The sequence below is a fragment of the Chlorocebus sabaeus genome, chromosome 21 (genome assembly GCF_047675955.1).
Source record: "Chlorocebus sabaeus isolate Y175 chromosome 21, mChlSab1.0.hap1, whole genome shotgun sequence".
Classification (NCBI taxonomy): Eukaryota; Metazoa; Chordata; class Mammalia; order Primates; family Cercopithecidae; genus Chlorocebus; species Chlorocebus sabaeus.
Window position 1 is genome coordinate 66,094,840 of NC_132924.1, and position 22,292 is coordinate 66,117,131.

Consider the following 22,292-nt stretch of genomic DNA (forward strand, 5'->3'; position numbering starts at 1 on the left):
CTCTTTCTTACAGCATTCTGCAAGTCCCTAAGAGAAGAAGCTCTCTGAATATACATGCTTCCTCTCTTCCAGCTGCTGCTCATCATGTCTGTCTTGCCAACATACACCACCCCTCTGATCACCCATTTCTGTGCCATGTATTCTGTTCTACTACTGTGTGCTTCTATTTCACTGTCGATCTTTACTCTTTTCTTAGAATTAGAAGACGAATGTTGCTGATACCTATGTGATACATAGAGAAACTCTATTACTCATGGTAGGCTTGCCTGTGTTGGTAAATGGACCCCAAACTGTTTATTTCTCCCTCATGTAGCAGTCTAAGATTTTGGTTGCTGGGTGTCTGTCCTTCACATCGTGATTCAAAAACCAAGATTCCTTCTATCTTGAAGCTGTATCATTGCTTAGCAAAGCTGGGCCACTGCCTAGGCCCTCCTCTTCGTCAGCATCCACCCAGCAGAAGGAGAAAGAGAGTATAAAGAAGGTATGACACATATTTCCATTCATACCGCATTGATCAGAAATTAGCCACAAGGACACACTCAACCTTAAAAGGGGCTGTAAAATGTAGCTTAGCTAATGTGCTCAGCTACTTCCGTACTGTGGAAAAAGAGACTGCAATTTAGAGGATGCTGCAGTGTCTGACCCTGTGAGTATTGGCTGTCTTTGTTGCCTCCCCTGTGAGCTTCATTCCACCTTCTCTGAGGTTCAGGCTGCTCTCGTTTATAGGGAAACAACGTCCAGGAAACACTGTTTAGGGAAAACTGGATCCAGTTATTGTATGTGGTAAAATGATCCTTCAATGAATTACTTGGGCTCTTGGTAAAAGAGGACTTTATATTTTGCAAAATAGCCCTCTCTTGTCTGAAGGATATAGGTGCCCCTAGAGGGCTGGGTTGGGTAGTTTACAATAAAACCTCATACCAGTTCTGTTAGAAATATACTATGCTAAATTTATTATTCACTTATTGTTATTTATTTCTTTGTAGTGTTCTTGTTATCTCACCCTGCAATTTGACTTTACCAACCTCCACTTCCTTCCTGCCACATTTCACAAACCCATCACATATATCTCTTTCTGTCTGTACTCCAGTTGTGAATTGGTTTCAACTTAATTGTAAGAAAGGGTGATGTAGTAGTTGAGTGTGTAGTTTTGGGGTTAGATGGATTTTGTGTGATTCTTGTTGCTGTCTTTCAATAATTGTGTGTCCTTCAGCAAGGACCTTTCTGACTCTGTTTCCTAATTTTCAAATTGGGAATAACAGTTCTATTGAAGATTTGATGAGATAAATCCCATAACATGTTAAGCACAATGCCTGGCACACAGTAAGCACTTAACATATATGTTAGTGATAATGATAATAAAAATAATAAAAAGAACTTCATAGAAAAGGAAAGCTGCTTATAAAAGTGAGACCTACTGAGGGACAGGGAGGGAGAAGATGGGAGGAGGGAGATGTTATTCAATTCTACCTACTGCTTTATCCAGACCTCACTTCTGACCCAATCCAGACCCTGCTCCTCCATCCTTTTCCCCATTAGTAAGCGTGATTATACTTAGCTTTTGTTTTGTAATGTATATTTGCAGTGAAATATTGAGAATTTTTTAAAAAATTAATATCTTTTAATAAAGTATCTTCATTTTCAATAGCTATATACTATTACCTTGTACATTAAGTACTGAGCTACTTAAATATTCTTATAGTTTTAACATTTAGGTTGTTTCTAAGGTTTTCCCTTTATAAATCTCATTATCTAGTTATTTACTTAGAGCACATTCATAGAAGAAAAACTGTTGGGTCAAAGTGTAGGTTCTTTAAAAATTTAGCTACAGAGTACCGGCTTGCCAAGGAAAGGTGTTTTTTGTTTGTTGTTTGTTTTGTTTTGTTTTACCAACTAATACTCCCATGAACATTGTATGGGAATGTGCATTCTCCACAATCTTACTAACCTTGAGTATTTTTGTCTTTTTAATAATTGACAAACTGATAGGAAACATACCTTATTTTAATCTGTATTTATTTCTTTGACTTTTAAAGGGTCTGGTTATGTTTTAATATTTTAAAAAATTATACATATTTATTTTGTGAATTTCTGGTTCACACATTCTTCACTGTTTTCTCTTGGGGTGTTCATATATTTTAAAAAATTAATATGTAGGCCAGGTATGGTGGCTCACATCTGTTATCCCAGCACTTTGGGAGGCTAAGATCAGTGGATTGCTTGAGCTTAGGAGTTCAGGACCAGCCTGGGCAATGTGATGAAACCTCTTCTCTACCAAAAATACAAAAAGTTAGTAGGGTGTAGTGGCACATGCCTGTGGTCCCAGCTACTCAGGAGGCTGAGGTGGGAGGATCACTTAAGCCTGGCAGGCAGAGGTTGCAGTGAGCCAGGATTGTGTCACTGTACTCCAATCTGGGTGACAGAGTGAGATCCCATCTCAAAATTAAAAAAAAAAAAAAGTAAGAGTTGTATATAAACTGAACATATTAACTGCTTGTCATATATGTACATATATGTTGGAAAGATTCTTCTAACTTTGTGCTTTTTCCCAGATTGTTAAAATCTTAGGTAACTGATTCTATCGACCTCTTTCTTATAACTACTAGTTTACTTATCAGTTCAAAAAATCCTTTCCTACTCCAAGATTATTAAAATATTTATCTAAACTTTTTTCTATTACTTTTATTGCTTTTTTTATATTGAAAAATTTAATGCACTTCAAATTTAAAGAATGAGTTAGGATTTCAATTCATTTTTTCTCAAATGGCTAACAATTTAAATACTAAATAAAATATAGTATAACTTTTAAAATGTATATTACCATACAATAATTTATAAGTGAAAATTATAAAGTACTAAATAAGTTAATCATTTTCCACTGATTTATAATACTTGTCATATATTAAATTCCCTGATACTCAAATCTTTATACTATTTGTTGTTTCTCTTGGTCTCTTTCCACAGTTGTATGGTCATTTTACAACTACCACAGCATTATCCTAATTTTAGTATTGGTTAGGAAAGTGAACATAGGAGTTGAAACATTATTACTGTATTTTCAGGTATAGTGATCAATATCAGAATTCTCATGTCACATAAAACTAACTTTCTTTATGACTAGAGAAAGTTAATTAAGAATTTTAGGAACTCCTTTCCTATGTTACAAATAAGGAAAATATTGAATATTTTAACTCATTTTATATCAGATGTAAGAATAAGAACCCTCAGGTTCTTACTGTGTTACTAATTTAATTACTCTCAAGTATGCACCCAACCTCCACCAATGGTCAGTTGATGTTATTAGATAGTTTCTGGAAAACACTTCTAAAGGAATATGTTTTATATCTTTAAATATTTCACTGTTCTCATAGAAATTTTTGAATATAAAGGTCTTAAAATTAGTATATTTAACAAACAATAAAACTGATTGAAAGAGACTAAAAAACCAGAAAACTTAAAAAAAAAAAAAAAAAAAGGAGAAAGCAGAGCAATGCAGGATGCGAAAGTCAAAGTCTTCAAAACACTAATATGCTCAAGAGAGATAAGTGAAGATATTGCATCCATGAGATAGGCACAAGATATCCTTAAAAATGAATATTCAGAGAACAAGAATGAGCTTTTGGAAGGGAAATAGCAGATATAGAAATTTAACATAAAGACTGAAAGATAAATTTGAGAAAAATCTCGAAGTTTGACCAAAATGCTGTGATGGCAAGAAGAAAATATAACAGGAAAAGAATTACTCTGTGGAATGTCAATTTGTAACCAACAAAAGTTTCAGAAAGAGAAAATAGAGGGTGAACATTACTGAAAGGCAAATAAACACCAGTGAAGAGTAGACTTGGCTTAGGGAAGGGTGAAGCAAGAAACTTTTCTGATTTGTTGTAAGTGTGTTGTATTCATGTAAAAACTACATACGTGTATTATTTTGATAAAACACTAGTCCCAGCTACTCGGGAGGCTGAGGCAGGAGAATGGCGTGAACCCAGAAGGCAGAGCTTGCAGTGAACCGAGATCATGCCACTGCACTCCAGCCTGGGTGACAGAGCAAGACTCTGTCTCAAAAAAAAAAAAAAAAAAAAAAAAAAAAAAAAGAAAGAAAGAAAGGAAGAAATTATAAAGTTAAATAATATAAGATAATTAAGCAAGGTCAGGCAGAGTAGCTCTAAAGTAAATAAATTACAAAAATAATGCTGCTGCAAATATTGGAACAACTGCTTGAAAAGTGGGTGGTGAATAAACAAATGCTACTTTTGGTATAATTTATTTTTTTTTAATACATTTACCTTTTACTAAATTTGTTTTGTAAAATGTGTAAAATATGTAACAAAATTCAGTCTAGTTTCTAAATCCTTCAAACACATAAAACAAATTACTTCAAACGCATACATTACAAATTCTAAACAAAAAAAATCCATTTTTCAGAAGAAATGCCCTGCTCCTTGGCTTGTAATAAAGATCCTTAAGTTGCTGTGTCTGTACTAGAATGAGAAAGAAAGAAATAAGAACCAAGAAGAAAAAGGTGAACCACAAATATTCCACATGTGAGAAAAAATCCTGTTCTTGAATAGTTATTCTGAATGCAATGGCAATATTGACCTGGGTAATGAGGAGGCAAGTAAGAAAAGCAAGCTCTTAGGTGCTGCTGGAGTGGCTTCAAGTGGCAGAGAGCTTGAAACTCTAGTGTATTGGTGCTGTTGCCTTCCTGGTGCATTTAGAGTTGCCTCTAAGTCAAATGACTCACTAGGAAAATAGAACCCAGTTAACCAAAACCATGATTCTCCAGCAATCAGCCGTATAGTTCTTTAGTGTGAAGAAACTTATTTGCTGTTTCTCAAGTTAAGTCTCACCATGGGAGTAAGCATCATTAGAAACGGAAAAATACATCACTTCACCTTTCATTGGTGTTGCAACAGCATGAAAGAACCCAAACTGGAAGGAGAAAAAAAAAGAACAACCAGAAAGATGGAAGAATTTTTTATAAAGACTTAAACAACCTTCTCCAAAATCTAAGTTCAAGCTCCTTGTCACTCGGGTGCTTCAAAATCAGGTCTCCACTTTCCGAAGGAGTCAGATGTGGCCTTGGGTCAGGAGAATCATTTCTCAGGTTAGCTCATTATCCAATTAGTTCTGACCCCAGTTTCAAATGGGAACTTGGCTTGAATACCAAGGTGACCAATCCTCCTAGGAATCATTTCATAGAGAGGCAGCAAGTCTATACCTTAAAAATATCATAGGTCAATGGCAGGAGGAAATTAAATTCATTCTTTTTTTTTTCCTTCTCTGACAGAAGTCCAATTAAGGTAAGAGAATAGTGTGACTCTTAGGCCTTCAGTAAAGGGAATATTACCTCCACTACTTGGATTCACATTCATAAACACTGATAAAGATTGCAAAAGCTACTAGCAGTGACCAGGGACAGTGGCTGACTCCTGTAATCCCAGCACTTTGGGAGGCTGAGGCAGGCGGATCACTTGAGTTAGAGATCAGCCTGGCCAAAATGGTGAAGTCCCCATCTCTACTAAAAATACAAAATATTACCTGGGTGTGGTGGCATGCCTATAGTCCCAGCTGCTCAGGAGGCTGAGGCAGGAGAATCTCTTGAACCCGGGAGGCATAGGTTGCAGTGAGCTGAGATCACGTCTTTGCACTCCAGCCTGGGCAACAAGAGCAAAACTCCAACTCAAAAAAAAAAAAAAAAAAAAAAAAAAAAAAAAAAAAAAGAAAAAAAGCTACAAGCAGGAACATGGCTTCAGTTTTACAACCAGGGTCTTACTAATGTTTCTGTGAACTAATCTGATGAATCAGAATTAAGATGTAGGTGAAAGACAGTGTCATCTCCCTGAAAAGACTGTGTTAGAAGTCAAGAGGCAAGGAAATCAAAATCCTTCGGTTAGAGCAAACAAAATCTTTTACAAACTTCATGCAGCAAGAAGATAGGAAAGAATAAGAATGAATCCCTGGCCGTCAGTAATTAGTTTACTTACTGATTAGGAACAAAATCACCGAAGCATTTCTCACAGTCATCAACTGAGTGTAACAGCTGGGACAAAGCACGACTTAGATGTCTTCGTTGCTCAGACTTACGTGTGGAAAACAGTCAGTAAATACCTAACATGCCACAGTGAAAGTGAATGTTTGAGAAAAGATACTGAAATAGCTTTTTTTCTTTTCTTTTTTTTTTGTTTTTGTTTTTACGGTGTTATGACTTTTGCAGAGGACTCTCTTCAGTTCCCCTGAAATGTTAGTATGGCTAGTCTTCATTATAGATTTTACTGGTTTTCCTTTCTATATTCTACATATTATTGTTGAAATTGTCAGTACTCCAGGCAACTCAGGAACAATCTACTCTCAGACTAAGAATGAAGAATGGGGAGGTAGGGGCATAGGGAAAATAGAAATGAGTGGGAATTATGAAGATTCCAATCCTCCTACCCGCAATTCAGGGGACAGGGCTAACTTGATTTATTTGAGCTGAAAGTCCATAGTGGTCATTGAATCTTTGCTTAGGGACCTTCTTTAATGTGAACTACAGATACTATCACATTTTTTTCATACCTTCTTTTCCCCAATTCTTGCCCTCTTCATTACGCAGTGTACTGCTTTTCTCTCATCTGCTCTAATAAGTGTTTAGATTTTTAAAAATTTTCATTGAATTTTAATGCATACTGAAAAAGTATTTTGAAAAAGTGGATTATTATCATGAAGTGAACACACACATGTAACATTGTGACTGTTAAGAAACAGACCACTACCAGTTCGCTTGTTCCTGTCCCTATCATTCCACCCTTCCTCAGCCCCAAAGGCAATCACCATCTTACTTGCTACAACCATTGTATTAGTCAGGCCTGCCATAACGAAGTACCACAAACTGGGTGACTTGAAATGACAGAGATTTACTGTGTCATAGTCTGCCTGAAATCAAGGTGTCAGCAAGGTTGGTTTCTTCTGAGGGCCGTGAGAGAGAATCTGTCCCATGCCTCTCTCTTAGCTCCTGGTGGTATGCCAGGACTCTTTGGTGTTCCTTAGCTTGTTCATGCATTACTCTGATCTTCCACATTCACACAGTGTTCTCCCTGTGTCTCTGTGTTTATCTTTTCCCTTTTTGTAAGAACACCAGCCATATTGGACTGGGGCCCATGCTAATGACTTTATTTTAACTTGGTTACCTGTATAAGCACTATTTCCAAAAAAGGTCACATTGTGAGATACTAGGGTTATGACTTCAAAATATCTGTTTTTGGGGAACACAATTCAACCCATAACAACCACAGACTATTTTGCCTGATATTGAACCTTATATTAATGTAGGTGTGTATTATTTTGTCTCTAACATCTTCTACTCAAAATTAAGTTTTATGAAATTCAGTCACGTAGTGATGAGGTCTAGTTTATTTTTATTGATGCATAGTAGTCTATCATATGATGGGCCACAACTTAGCCATTCTTTTGTTGATGAACTTTTAAAAACATTTTTCTTTCAATTTTTAGCTTATATAAACAATGTCTTTAGCTGGGTTATTCTAGAAGCAAACCCCAAGACTAAATTTGAGTTTTAGTAGTTGATTTGGGAGGTTATAGGGCAATGGAGAAATAAGACAAATAGGAATGAATCCGATACAGGATGTGTCAATGACCAAGTTACTGCTGAGGGCAAGTGGGTCTCAGCCTCACTGGGGCCCTGTGGGAGACAGTGGAATGGAAATTGGGAAATAAAACCCCAACTTACTCATCAGCTCAGATGGGACAACTCTCATTTGTCATTGGCTTATGGTGGAGTGGTAACTTCGTGGCATTTTTGGTCTGTTCTCTATAGGCAGAGCCTGTCGGACCAGACAGAGCTCTCTGGCAGAGTCACAGACGCTTCTATTGAGAAGCTATTGGCATGTCTGAGAATAGTGAGTGGTAAGAAGATACACGTGAAGCACTGACAGCATTTTCTACATGCTACCTTGAAGATTCTTGTATATAAATTTTGGGACATACATATATAAGCATAGTTCATTTTATTGTACTTTGCTTTATTTTGCTTCACAGATATTACTTTTTTGTTTTGTTTTACAAATTGGAAGTTTGTAGCAACGCTGCATCCAGCAAGTCTATCAGCACCATTTTTCCAACAGCATGTGCTTACTTCATGCGTCTGTGTCACTTTCTGGCAACTCCTCTTGCAATATTTCAACTTTTTCATTATTATTATATCTGTAATGGTGATCTGTGATCAGCGATCTTTGATGCTATTATTATAAATGTTTTCAGGTGCCAGATCAGATGGTGATCTTAATAAATGTTGTGATTGCTGATTCTGATTGCTTCACTGACTGGCCATTCCCCTATCTCTCTCCCTCGCCTCAGGCCTCCTATTCCCTGAGACACAACAATATTTACATTAGGCCAGTTAATGACCTTTTTTTTTTTTTTTTTTTTTTTTTTTTTTTTTTTTTTTTTTTGAGGCGGAGTCTTGCTCTGTCGCCCAGGCTGGAGTGCAGTGGCACTATCTCAGCTCACTGCAAGCTCCGCCTCCTGGGTTCACGCCATTCTCCTGCCTCAGCCTCCCGAGTAGCTGGGACTACAGGCGCCTGCCACCACGCCCGGCTAATTTTTTTTTTTTTTGTATTTTTAGTAGAGATGGGGTTTCACCGTGTTAGCCAGGATGGTCTCGATCTCCTGACCTCGTGATCCACCCACCTCGGCCTCCCAAAGTGCTGGGATTACAGGCTTGAGCCACCGCGCCCGGCCGTTAATGACCTTATGATGGTCTATAAGTGTTCAAGTGAAAGAAAGAATCGCTTAAAGTCAAAAGCTAGAGAGGAGTAAGCTTAGTCATGAAGGCATGTGGAAAGCTGAGACAGGCTCAAAACTAGCCCTCTTGTACCAGTTAAGCAAGTTGTGAATGCAAAAGAAAAGTTATTGAAGGAAATTAAAAGTGCAACTCCAGCAAACACACAAATGGTAAGAAAGTGAAAGAGTCTTATTGCTGATATGGAGAAAGTTCTACTTGTATGGATAGAAGATCAAATCAGACACAAGATTCCCTTAAAACAAAGCCTATTCCAGCTCAAGGTCCTAATTATCTTCAATTACTTGAAACCTGAGAGAGGTGAGGGACCTGCAGAAGAAAAAGCTAGGAGAGGATGGTTCACAAGACTTTGAGGGGCCCAAGACTTCAGTGGAGGAAGTCACTGCAGATGAGGTGGAAATAGCAAAAGAACCAGAATTAGAAGTGGAGCCTGAAGATGTGGCTGAATTGCTGCAAACTAAATGATCAAACTAAAACAGATGAGGGGATGCTTTTTATGGATGAGCATAGAAAGTGGTTTCATGAGATAGAATCCACACCTGGCGAAGAAACTGTGAACATTGTTGAAATGACAAAAGGATTTAGAATATTACATAAACTTAGTTGATAAAGCAGTGGCAGGATTTGAGAGAATTGACTCCAATTTTGAAAGTTCTATTGTGGGTAAAATGCTATCAAACAGTATCACACGCTACAGAGAAATCTTTTGCGAAAGGAAGATTCAATTATTGTGGCACACTTCATTGTTTTCTTATTTTCAGAAACTGCCACAGTCAACTCAGTCTTCAGCAACCACCACCCTAATCAGTGAGCAGCCATCAACACTGAGGCAAGACTGTCCATCAGCAAAAAGAGTATGGGCTTGCTAAAGGCTGAGATGATTGTTAGCATTTTTTAGCAATGAAGTATTGTTAAATTAAGGCATATACATTGTTTTTAATACATAATGCTACTGTACACTTAATAAACTACAGTATAGTGTAAATATAACTTTTATATGCACTGGAAACCAAAAAAATTATGTAACTTTCTTTATTGTGAATTTTGCTTTATTTCAATGGCCTAGAACTGAATTTAAAATATTTCTGAAATATGCCTGTATGTGTATGTGCACAAGTGCGTATATGTGTATATAGTGTGTATGTATTTGTATATAATAGTAAAATTGTATGTTTCAGTTGCTTCATATGCTTAATATTGATGTCATTTAATTTTAGATATTTGAGTGAAAATGTACTGGTATCTCATTGTGATTTTTTTGGTAGTTAATTTGCATTCCCCAATGCCTAATAATATTGAGCACCTTTTCATAAGTCAATCAAATGTCTAGAAGTAGTCTTTTATAAAGTACCTTTTCCAGTCCACTTGTATTGAATTTTTCTTTTAAAAATTTGACAGCGGGCGTGGTGGCTCATGCCTGTAATCCCAGCACTTTGGGAGGCGGAGACAGGCAGATCACCTGAGGTCAGGAGTTTGAGACCAGACTGGCCAACATAGTGAAACTTCGTCTCTACTAAAAATACTAAAATTAGCTGGGCATGGTGGTGGGCGCCTGTAAAAACAGCTACTTGGGAGGCTGGGGCAGGAGAATCGCTTGAACGCGGGAGGCAGAGGTTGCAGTGAGCCGAGATCGGGCCATTGCACTCCAGCCTAGGGGACAAGAACGAAACTCTGTCTCAAAAAAAAAAAAAAGTGATTTATAGGAGTTTTTTATATTTTCCAGATATGAGTAGTTTTCAGATATGTATTGTGAATATCTACTCTGTGGCTTATCTTTTCACCTGCTTCTTAGTTTTGTCCAATAAACATAAATTCTAAAATTTAATGCCCAGCACAGTCTTTATTTTTAATGCCCCCAAATTCTTAATTTTAATGCCCGTTTCCAATTTATGAATTATTTACTTTATGGCTAAGACTTTTAGCATGTTGTTTAAGAAATCTTTACCTATTCTAAGGTTATAAATACATAATTCTAAAATGTGAGGATTTCAGGTACTGAAAAACATTTCAGAAGAATATTGTATCTTTAAGGCATCAGCTCTCCTTTTGTGCTGACGTAGTGTGCCGTGCGTTTGACCTTAAGGAAATGGACTATAATATGTTGGAAAAATATTCAGTGTGTGCCCATCTCTTTGCTATTCCTAAGCCTCTCCAGAACAGGGATGATGTCTCATTCAACTCTGTACTCTCATTAAGGAACATTGGACACATACTAGGCATTAATGCTTTCCTAAACAATTAGACTCATTAGAATCATCTCAGGAACTTAAAAATCATGCTAACACCTGAGTCATAATACAGGCCAATTAAATGTGAATCTTAAGGGCCTTGACACTTGTATATATTATTATGTAGCCAAGAGGGCGGGGGAATTGCAGCCTCTAGTGGGTGAGGCCAGGGATGTTGCTGAACATCCCACAATACGCAAGCCACACCCTCAGAACAAATACATATCTGGCCCAAAATGTCAACAGTGCTGAAGCTGAGAAACCTTGGTCTAGGGTAATAAATATTTGTATTTCTAGATATATTTTGAAAAGCTCAATCCTTTATGAAAATGGAAAATATCTATGCCTGATAAATTCCTTATGGTGTCACCATATTGAGGTTACTATTACCTAGTCTTGTTTTCTCACTATAGTCATTTCCAGCTTATACACTTCCTTCAATATGTAGAGTCCTCTCCTTTCCCCGTTCATCAGCTGTTTCAGTTGAGTTTCACTCCTCCCACCTTACCCCAACAGTCACTACAGTCCCATTACACACAGATTTTCACAGTCTCCTTTTCTCCCCTTTTAAGAAACCAGTTACCCAGCTGCACATATCCTTCTCTTCAGTCACCTCTTAGGAAAGAAGCAAATTCTTGTCTGCAGCAGGAGCAGGAGATATATAGTCTTCTAGAGCTAACGCATGAGCAAGAATATCTGTTATTAGTAAGAATTAAGTGAGGTCTGTATGCAAATTTTCTCCCTTTAAATTTCTATCCCCAGAACAAACCTGAGCACCCAAGAATACTATGTGACTTTGCAACCGTCTTCAAAATTTTCCAATTTTGTGAAGAGAAATTGTGAATTCTGATGACCAATTTAATCTGTTCTCATTTTTTAATGTGACTGTCATATAGCACAGCATAGATTTTAAAATGTTTTAAAAAGGGGAAAAAAGGCTTTCTCCAAAGTTGGCTAGAAATGCATATCCATGACTTTTTAAAAAAGGCATAAGCGTCCCTTTGTTCTATCCTTAAATCACTTTTCCACCTGCTGTGCTAAAGATCTAAGTGCCGCAGAAGAGTGAAACATGATATGGACAGAAGGTGTGAAAATGACTGGGAAAATCCCATTCAGAGACGCTCTCAGAAGCCAACCGTGCAAACTATTAAAAAGTACTTGAAAATTCGTACCAGAGTTAATATTCTGAAGAATGCAATCACAGTACCAAGGATACTTAATAAAATGAGCTTTCCTATGTTTAAGCAAACAAAAGACTTCTTTATATAAAGAAGCAGAACAGCAAAATTTTATTCAGCCTTCAAGGATGAACTTTCCAAAGACAAGCACAGCAGCTAAGCATGCAGTAACTGAAATTTCCACAGGTAAGGCAAATTAATTTCTATTTTGTTGTTTTATGAATGCATGGGCATGCATTTGACTTTCTGTGTAGTATCACGTAAAGAGAATACAAGGTAAAATAAATGACTTCTCCTGCCAGCATGCTGGTCTATTTTTAAGTTGTTATGTGTTTCCTAAGCCACTGTAGCATAGCGTAGTCTGTCTTCACAGAAAAGGCTGTGTTATTGAACCACAAGATTTCAAGTGACCTTGTCAAATCTTCAAGCATATCCACACATCGTTAAGAAATTCCAAAGCTACATCATCCTGAAAGGGTTTCTATTCCCCTGGAGAGAATTAAGGTGATAAAATAAAATTTAAAAAGTTATGATTTAAAAAATGTTCTCCTCTTTTTCTCCCTTTTAACGTAAGGGTTAATTTACTTAGAATAAACCAAACACCATGTGTTCTCACTTATAAGTGGGAGCTAAACATTGAGTACACATGGACACAAAGAGGGGAACAAGAGACACCAGGGTCTGCTAGAAGGTGGAGGGTGGGAGGAGGGTGAGGATGAAATTCAAAAAAATGAAAAGAATAAAAATTTTCTCCTCTTCACCATAATTTCTATTTTGAACTAATCTGAAAATAATGTTGTTAAGGTTATGATAAACTGGTTATTTTGTCCCTTTGTAGAAAATCTCCCTGGAAATTGATCAACCCCAGAAATCATTTTAGCTCATATGAGTCTCACTATTCCTCCAACTGTGCTCAATTAATATGATAGATAAAATTAACTTGGTTATAGTACCCTAATATAATACCATACGGGTAGATATATATGTATTTGCATATATATATAAAACTTTGTTGCATAAATTTCCATGTTTCTCATATGATATTTTTACTGAAAAACCAGGAGATGCAGCATTGTTAACATCCAAAACTTCACCCACAGTCATCCTTGAAATAGATGGAGAAAGTTAGTAGTACATGTGAGAATTATGGTAATCACGTATCCAACTAGGTGTGTAATCATGAAGTAGACACAGTTATCTTTAAGGCTCTTCCACTTTCTTTCTTAGCCTACCTTGTTCCTGATGCCCACTTCTCTCTTGCAACTCCAAGCAAAACAAATTCTCATCAAAGTACTACATACTGTATATGTTATCCCTTTCAGGAACAGTCATATTAAAAGATATCATAGTCAAAGGACCATATAAAATGTAATCACAAATTAACTATTGATGATGGGATCTGATATCTCAGTGCAGAAAGAATTTTGGACAGGAGCTTTGTCTCGCTTTCCTAAAATGATATCTTTTGAAGAAGTAGAAATACTTTTGTTCTTAGATCAGTTTTAGCCTCAGTCCCACAGAAAGGGAACTTTTGCTTCCTAACTTCCTTCTTTTCCCACCATCTTATTTTCCCTCCCCTCAGAGAAGCAGCAGGTCTGACTGGTAAATCTAACATTCACTGAACCTTCCTCCCTAATGGGCAGAATCATAGCTATTAAAAGATAAGGCAGGAGTTCTACCTTCACTGGCCGACTGACAGAGGAACTAACTTAGAACTGGCCTTGGTCATCTTCATGCACTCCTTTGCACTTCCAGTCTCCAGGCTATACAGACCGAGTGGGTCTTGCCTCAGCAGCTCTGCTCCTGCTCCAGGCTCTCTCTCCTCACTGCAACAGGTGGGGAAAGAAGATCTGCCATTCACTCCTCATACATAAGGACACCTGGGTAAGCAGGCTTGAAATCTGCTCTAAGGATGCAGCCATTCAGACACAGGTTGTGGGAAACCAAAGCTTTCTTGGCTCCTGGCCTATGCTAGGGATCTAGCTGTCATATCAGAGAAGTCTTTTTAAGGGAGAGTGGTGGGAAAGATCAGGCATTAGCTCAGTTGTTAACAAGAAATGAAATTTGTTTCCTCTTGGCTATTGATCCTTACATGTTTAGAACCCGGGAAAAGAAAAGGAGAAAGTAGGATTTGGGTACTAAATCCTACCCCACAGCCCCCAGCACACACCACCCACTCCCACCCCCCCCCCAAAAAAAATACCTCGCACAGCTAACTGCTGAATTTCTGTTAGTTCTAGCTAATAACATATCTTTCTAGAAAAGGGCAGAGAGCACTAAGGTGAGGGGGATGAGATCACTTTTCAATAATTTGAAAAGTGATTTAGTGGCAGCATTCAAATTTCAAGTTTGTTTTCTTTTAAATTGGAGTTGTGGGGCGTGTGTACTAGGATTCGACAAAAGAAAAGTATGGGTAGTAGAAAACAGAGAAGAGGAAAAAAAAGGAGACGAATTGCAGAGGGTGAGAGTGGGAATGGTGGATGCTGGCTTGTCCATCTTTGCCTCTCAACTAGATATTGATTGCTGCTATTATGCCAATTTTGGTTCTCATTACAAAACATATACAACATGAGCAGCACCTCAAATATGTCCAGCATATTGGCAGGTCTGTGTAATAGGAAGCCATTATTATTTCTATGGGCTACTGTAATAGCCTTGCAGCTGATTTTCTCTACCTAGTCTGTCCCCTTCTTTTCTGGTTCACAATTCTCTAAAAATGTCTAAGGTACCACAGATACCAGCATCCCATCACTTCACTGCATGAAGGTCTCAGTGGCTCTCCTGTTGCATTTAGTGATGTTAGCTGAAATTTCTGTCCTTAGGATAAAAATAAATGTTTTAAGAAAAGACAACAGTATATAACAAGCTGGATTAACAAAGCTAAACAGTAACTTTGTTACTGAATAGGGGTTAGTTCTTAGACTATCTTCTTTGTGAGTCAGCTTTGAGGATCATCCAGAGATTGATATGGTATGTAGCCTTCCCCAATTTTTGGACTATCAAATTTTATTTTAATTGATTTACTTTTTAAAAAGAAATCTAACATGTACTATATTGGTGTATCATGGAACTACATCCTACATAATCAAGTATGACAAAGTATGAATTTCACAGTCCCACACAATCTGGCCCACGTCCCATTCACCATTCATATCTCTCGCTCTATCCCTTTGCAATCCATGACAGAACCTAAGTGCCCCCTTCCTCTTTGCTCACATGCAACATGCATTTTTTCCACTTGTGCTTTTTTTCATCTTGTTCGCTGCTTTATATGCCCTTTCTTCTCTGTACCACCTGTAAAATCACTCACGTCCTTCAAGGCCAGCACAAATATTGCTTCTGCTTGCCCTTGTTCTGTCTCAGCTGAAATTGCTAACCGTGATCCCACATTCAATTTCTTTGGCATTTACTATCTTTCTCTCACCTTATATGTATATTTTTTCTGTATATCTCTTACTATTACTATCTTCATATCACTATATTGTAAGCTCCTTAAAGGCACAAACTGAACTTTATTATTTTTCAAACAGAAATTGTAACCTGGGAGCTATAAGTGAAATTGGTACTGAGAATTGTTTTGTTTATCCTGCACTGTATATTCAAAATATCTGTGTTAGTGTCCTTTAGTAAAACACTGAAAGAAAAAAAATAGATGTCATTTTCTCTTGAAAGAGAGAAAGATCTGGTGCCACTGTGCTGTTATTCAACACAGGCACAATTGGCATTGTAGTTAGCCTGGTCCCCACCTGAAGCAGACCAACCTGTTTGATGACTTACTTGAATTTTCACTTCTTTGAACAGTGTTTTATACAAAATCTGTTCTCGAAAAAAAATGTTGTTCTAAGCCAGATGTAATTATTTCAAAAAGATCAAGGAAGAGGGGGAAAATCTCATTAGTTAGAAAATTATGAAGGGAATGATTTTTAAATTTGATTTTCTTGTAAAAATGACGAGAGAGGGAAAAAATTGAGGAAGTGTGGTGACAAAGAATGCTAGTAAACAAGTGATGCTTGACCATAAATAACCTCTTTTCTAGGATCTCAGGACCTTTGTTACATACCTCCAGCAGAATATGATTCACCTTTGAGGAATCATTTATTTTCTCTGGGCCCCCATCTAGACAGCGAGCTCCTTGAAGGCTGGGGCTGTCATGCATCATTTTAGCCTGGAGTCCGACTGCTTGAGTTGGAATCTCAGCTTTACCATGTACTGTCCACTTCATTTTTTGCATCTCATTTACCCATAGTGTTATTGTGAATGTTAAATTAAAAGTGATTAGTCCAGTGTCTAATATGTAGAAAGTGTTTGATGACTGTTAGCGTGACTGCTAGAGTACCTGCCATCTATCAGGTATTCAATAAATGTTTATGGAATGAAAGAGTTAATAAATGAGTGAGGGAGTGACTCTGTGTCCACCACTGTGTAACCACTGTGCTGTTAGTCAGCTGGTTTTCTGAGCTTTGGTTAATGGTGTAGGTTCACAGAATTACATGAGCTATAGCAGTTCTTTATATTGCAGACTTCATTTACCTAAATTAGACTAAGTAAAATTAAACTGCATGTTTATGACATAATCTTTTTCTTTCTAGTTAAAAAAAAACTTTATTCTGCTTTTTTTTCATGGAGCACATTATCTGCAATATTGTCCCTTTCCAACTTTTGCAAATCATTTGTGAATTAACTGAGCCCTGCCCCAACCCCAAATTTTGCCTGACTACTACCTCTGCTACAGGGGTGTGTCAAAACATACACACAAGTAAAAAGCTATAAGTAGTGAAGAAGTATTGGAATTTGTCTGCAGGACATATTTTTGGCTTTGAAGTAAGAAAGAAAGAACCTGTGACTTTGCGTTTCTCCACCTTGGGGGCCGTCTCTGCTGGAAGATGGGCACTGGGTGATGTTGAAGGGGAAAGAGCCTGGGAGGCTGGAAGCATTTACTTTGTTTCTGGTCTCAAGAAGCTTGAACAAGGTTTTCTATTCCTGTTGTTTTTTAAATTTTTTATTTTATTTTTATGTTTTTTTCCTCTCAGGGAACATAAAAGATTTTTGATAGCAGGGATTTTGTGTTGTTAATTTTAACTCTGGTGCCTAGCACTTAATAAATGTGTGCTGGAAGAATGAACAAAGGGCTGAAAAAAAGAAAGAATGATTAATATGAGACTGAAGGCAAGGAGCCTCCCTAAATATCAGCTGTTATTCTAAATTAATAACATTTTTATAAAGATATAACAGATTGTGCTGTAAATATTATCATACCACTCTAAAGGGACCCAGTACCTCTGGGGTTAATACTACAAAGCTTTCATCTGAAAACTGAAAAGCATTTGCAAGTGAAGTAGATTGTCCACTATATAAGGTACTCAATACATACTACTTGCTGCATTTATTTGAAATACTCAAGCTTAGGTACTCAGTTCTACTATCTCTTTAAAAATAATGACCTAGAGATAACAGTAATGTCCTCTCACCTCTCTACCCAAGCACTGTGATCCAATATCCTGATGGAAGTCAAAGGGTGCACCCTGTCTGTTGTAAATGCAAGGATGGGCTATTCCAACCATGAAAAGACATACTTACAGATATTTCTAGGCAAAAGTATTCGATATTTGGGTTTCAAATAACCAGTCTCCTTTTCCACAACATTGCCATCCTTTCTCTATGCTATGAGCCAGATGTCTTCTTTACATCAAAAACTGCCCACAAACTACAGTGTGATAATTGATTACAGAGACCACAGTATAAACTTAAATCACTGTAAGAGGTCAAGTATAGGTTCAATTTGTACAAGTCTGAATTCATACTATCAAAAATGAAAGCTTTGTTCTAGTTAGTGGAATTTAATGTGGCCATCTGGGAACGGAAACTTTTTGGAAAGGTAGAAAGGATATATTCGAGGGTAGCAGGGAGTCTTCCCCATATCTAGGTTCACCTAGAATTTTGCAAACACCAACCTTACATATCCAACTTCTATTCCCCTTTTATTTTGATCTCACAGTACCTTCTGTAAAGTGGAAAGAGAATTTTTGACTACTTTCACTGTAGCAAGTGTTTTCCCTTTTAGGACTAGGGACGGACAACTTTGGAAGGAGAAGGAGATGGTTTGTGATTCTGGCATTCGTGGATTAGAACATTATATATCTTGAATCAAATGCCCCTGAGAAACTGCACTGCAGAAATTGCAGTTTTGACACAAATCCATTCTTTTGTTGCTGATCATAGCCATTGTGATGTGCTTGTGCCCCTAGGCCTGCTGGGCAGCATGGCATTAGCCTCAACTCGGGCTCTTCATCTCTGATTGTTGCTACTACAGTGGCCAGTTTTCAGTACCTTCCTTCAAACAGTTTCAAAATTGTCCTTGGAGCACTTCTTTTGTTGGCTTTAGAATGTATGATTGTCCTTATTGAATGTACTATATGGCAACTCATTTGAAGCACAAGCGATAACAGTTTTAGGACATCAATTGGAATAAATGTAAAGTCCTTTTTTTCAAAGCTTTCCTTGATAATGAGTGATTTGAGAAGGAAGGAATTTGCAAAAACTTTGTTGCAGAATTAAGGAGAAAGGTGAAAAACTATTTTTTTTCCATAGATTTATGACTTACCACACACCCACAAAGACATACAAACAATGATGGTTATTTCTTTCTTTTTTATTTTCATCCTATGAATTCAGCAAATGGCTTCAAGCATCTCTGGCTGTGATAATTGCAGTATAAAGGGAAGTACTCTTTCAAGTGAAGTAGTTGGAGCTGTTCAGGAGGACTCTGTGGGGATACATTTTACAAGCATATTCATCTTACAATAAAGATGTCTGAGATGGAAATTAGAGCTTCACTGTTTGACAACTGGGAAAGACATGACGTTTCTCTGCCCAGTTCTGATCAGCGATCTAATCAGGGAGGTTTAAATTTGGAACCCAGAAAAGAAGTTTAAGGTCAACAGTGTACATCTGCATGTCCAGGAAATTGACCCACATCGTGTGGCATTGTTGGATTAGATATTTCTCTTCCCTTGCTAATTGTTGTATTTACTTTCTTGAATTTTGGGAATTTGGGGAATTTTGCTAGGAAGTAACTAAGACTGCAGGCATCTGCTGGCTATTGACACTTTTGGTATATATACACTTTAATTTTTTACTTAATAATGTCTTTAGTCTACTGGATACCTTCTCAAATGTTCCTTCTAATCACATAAGGAATAAATCATAAAGTATATTTATGATTATTGCTGCATGTGCATCTACTTGAGTACCTACTATGTATCAGTGCTTGGGCTTTACATACATCATCTCATTTAACTTAACCCAATAAAATGGGTTCTTACTGATATTTTACAGATGGGAAAACTGAGCATATAAAAGGTGGAGCCATGTGACTAGTAAGTGAGTCTCAGAATCAAACTTAGGTCTGCATTACTCCAGCACTTGTGTTCTTAACTATGGTGTGTTCTATTCTACCCTACTCCGATTCTTAGATCCCCCAGTCTAATTTATGTATTTGTTCCTGGTACTTCCATAGGCCCTAAGTGAGTTCATGTACCATAGTCATTATCACATGTTGATTTAGTTGGCTTGAAGGTAGAGACCATGTTTTATTTATCATCAATATACAGCACTATAAGAGGCACATAGTAAGCATATTACAATTGCTTTGTGAATGAACAACTAGCAATGACAAGCAGAGCTGATCTTTCAGGCAAAATAGATGAACGCAGTGTGATGTGAGGATTTCTGTAGATGGATCATTTGAGAAGGAATTCATTTTTCTTGTTACCACACAAAGCAGTGATCCAGACAAGAAGGAATGCCCTGGTCTGCAACATAAGATAATGTCTAAGGAGGTAGGCTCATGGTGTGTTGTGTATATGTGTGCATGTGTGTGTGCATGTATTGCATGATCTACTGCAGTAGATTCAAATTCTCTTTCTGCCTCTAGATTGCACCCCAGGTACTTGCTTTTGTGGTATAAGTTGCTTCTGGATAGATTTAGTGGTGTTGTATTGATAATTTCATTTACCCACATGTATTCCCTAACAGATTGTAACTTCCATGACGGCAGAGCTGAAATCTTTCTAGTTTTAATATATGCTAGAAGGTATAGGGCCTCACATGTAGTATGTGCTTTAATATTACTGTATGAATAAATGAGTTCCGAAACCCAACCAGATGACAGCTGAGACTTGACAAGGCTCAGACAATCTGAGAAATATTTTCTCTTTTTTGCACTGATCTTCAGTCTTAGTTGTTCTTTAAATTTTCCATAATAGTTAACATGAAAAATGATCAAAAGCTAGTCCTAAACAGCTCATTGAATAGCATTCACTTAAAAAAAATAATGGACAACAAAACAGAGTTCTCTATATAGGATGGAACTGGGGAAAATGAGCTATATTTTGAGTTAATTTTATATTCATAAATAAGATTGGAATTGTAGCTCGGCTTTGATCCACCTCATTGAAAGTGAAAAGGGAGAACTGAGTATTTCCCCATAGGAAATCTAAAACTGAATACAGCATAGATGATAATGGTGTTTTTGCTTAACTTTCAATATAATTTTCAAATAAAACTTTCATTTTATAATTTAATAACAATTGTAGGGAGATAACATTAGAAGGGACACGTAAAGCATTTAGGGTTTCTTGGAGAAAGCTATTTATAATTTTTAAATTATTGTGATAATTATTGGATAATGAGGAAGCTTAAAGTTACATCTGATCTACACCTTGACAAGCTTCATTTCCCCTAAACTCTGCCCGTATTCCCAAATTGGAGAAAATAACAAGATTATTTTTCTTTTCATTTTACTCTTACAATACCAACTGTTTTTTTCAGTATCCTTGGCTGAGAAGTTCTTCCTCTTATTTCTGAATATGGAGAACCTCAGGGTTCTGTTCTGTGCCTTTTTCTCATTCCTCTCTTCATCTTTTCCCTGAGTGATCTTAACTATATCCTGTAAGTTTAAATATACTGCTAATTCCCATACTTATCTCTAATTCAGAAATGGCCTTTCAAATACAGACTCATAAATCTTACTGCTTATTAGGCTGTAAATTCTTGAAGGTAGGAATTGATGTCCGGAGTAGCATAAAGACACACGCAAGTGTATGTTCATCGCAGCACTATTCACAACAGCGAAGACCTGGAATCAACCTAAATGCCTATCAACAGTAGACTGGATAAATAAAATGTAGTACATATACATAATGTATACTACACAGTCATAAATGAATACTACACAGTCATAAAAAGGAATGAGATCATATCCTTTGCAGTAATATGGATGGAGCTGAAGGCCATTATCCTAAGCAAACTAATACAGAAACAGAGAGTCAAATATGCATGTTCTCACTTATAAGTGGGAGCTAAACATTGAGTACATATAGAACACAAAGAAGAAAACAACAGATACCTGGGCCTGCTTGAGGGTGGATGCTGGGAGGAGGAAGAGGATCAAAAAACTACCTATTGAGTACTATGCTTATTACGTGGGTGATGAAATAACCTGTATGCCAAATCCCTGTGACATGCAATTTACCTATGTGATAAATCTGCACACGTACTCTTGAAACTAAAATAAAGTTTAAAAAAAAAAATCAACAAGTGCTTGATGCTTAGTAAGCTTCAAGGAATGTTTGTTGAATGGCAGTAATAGCTACTGGATGGGGCAGCACTATATTTTTCTTTGTTTACCCGTTTAATTTTTGAATGCATCTGCCTTGGCTGGAGTGCCTACTCTGCAAATGCTACCTCTCTGTCAATGCTTAATTCAGAGGACACCTTCTCCACGAAACTATGTATTCTTCTAGCTAGAATGACTTAAACCTTCTAGGTGCTCATGAAACTTTACCTGGCCATTCTTATGGTACTTAACCATGGATGAATTAATATACAAATAATAGAATCAAATAATCTCAATGCTGAGCATATTTGCGATGAAAACCACATCTTACTCCTCACTGCTCCAGTCTGGAATCTTTCTGCTACACTGAATCATTTCATCTTTTTATGTTTGTTCTTCTGTAACATGAGTTGGCAGTAGATATAGACTAAGAGATGATTTCTGTTTCTGATATTTGATTACCTATAAAT

General features: G+C 37.0%; 1 protein-coding gene across 3 annotated transcripts in view; it reads right to left on the bottom strand.

Moving 5' to 3' along the window:
• GRM3 (glutamate metabotropic receptor 3) overlaps positions 1-22,292 on the bottom strand; it is a 227,801-nt gene that overhangs the window by 31,377 nt on the left and 174,132 nt on the right. The gene's annotated exons all lie outside the window — the stretch shown is intronic.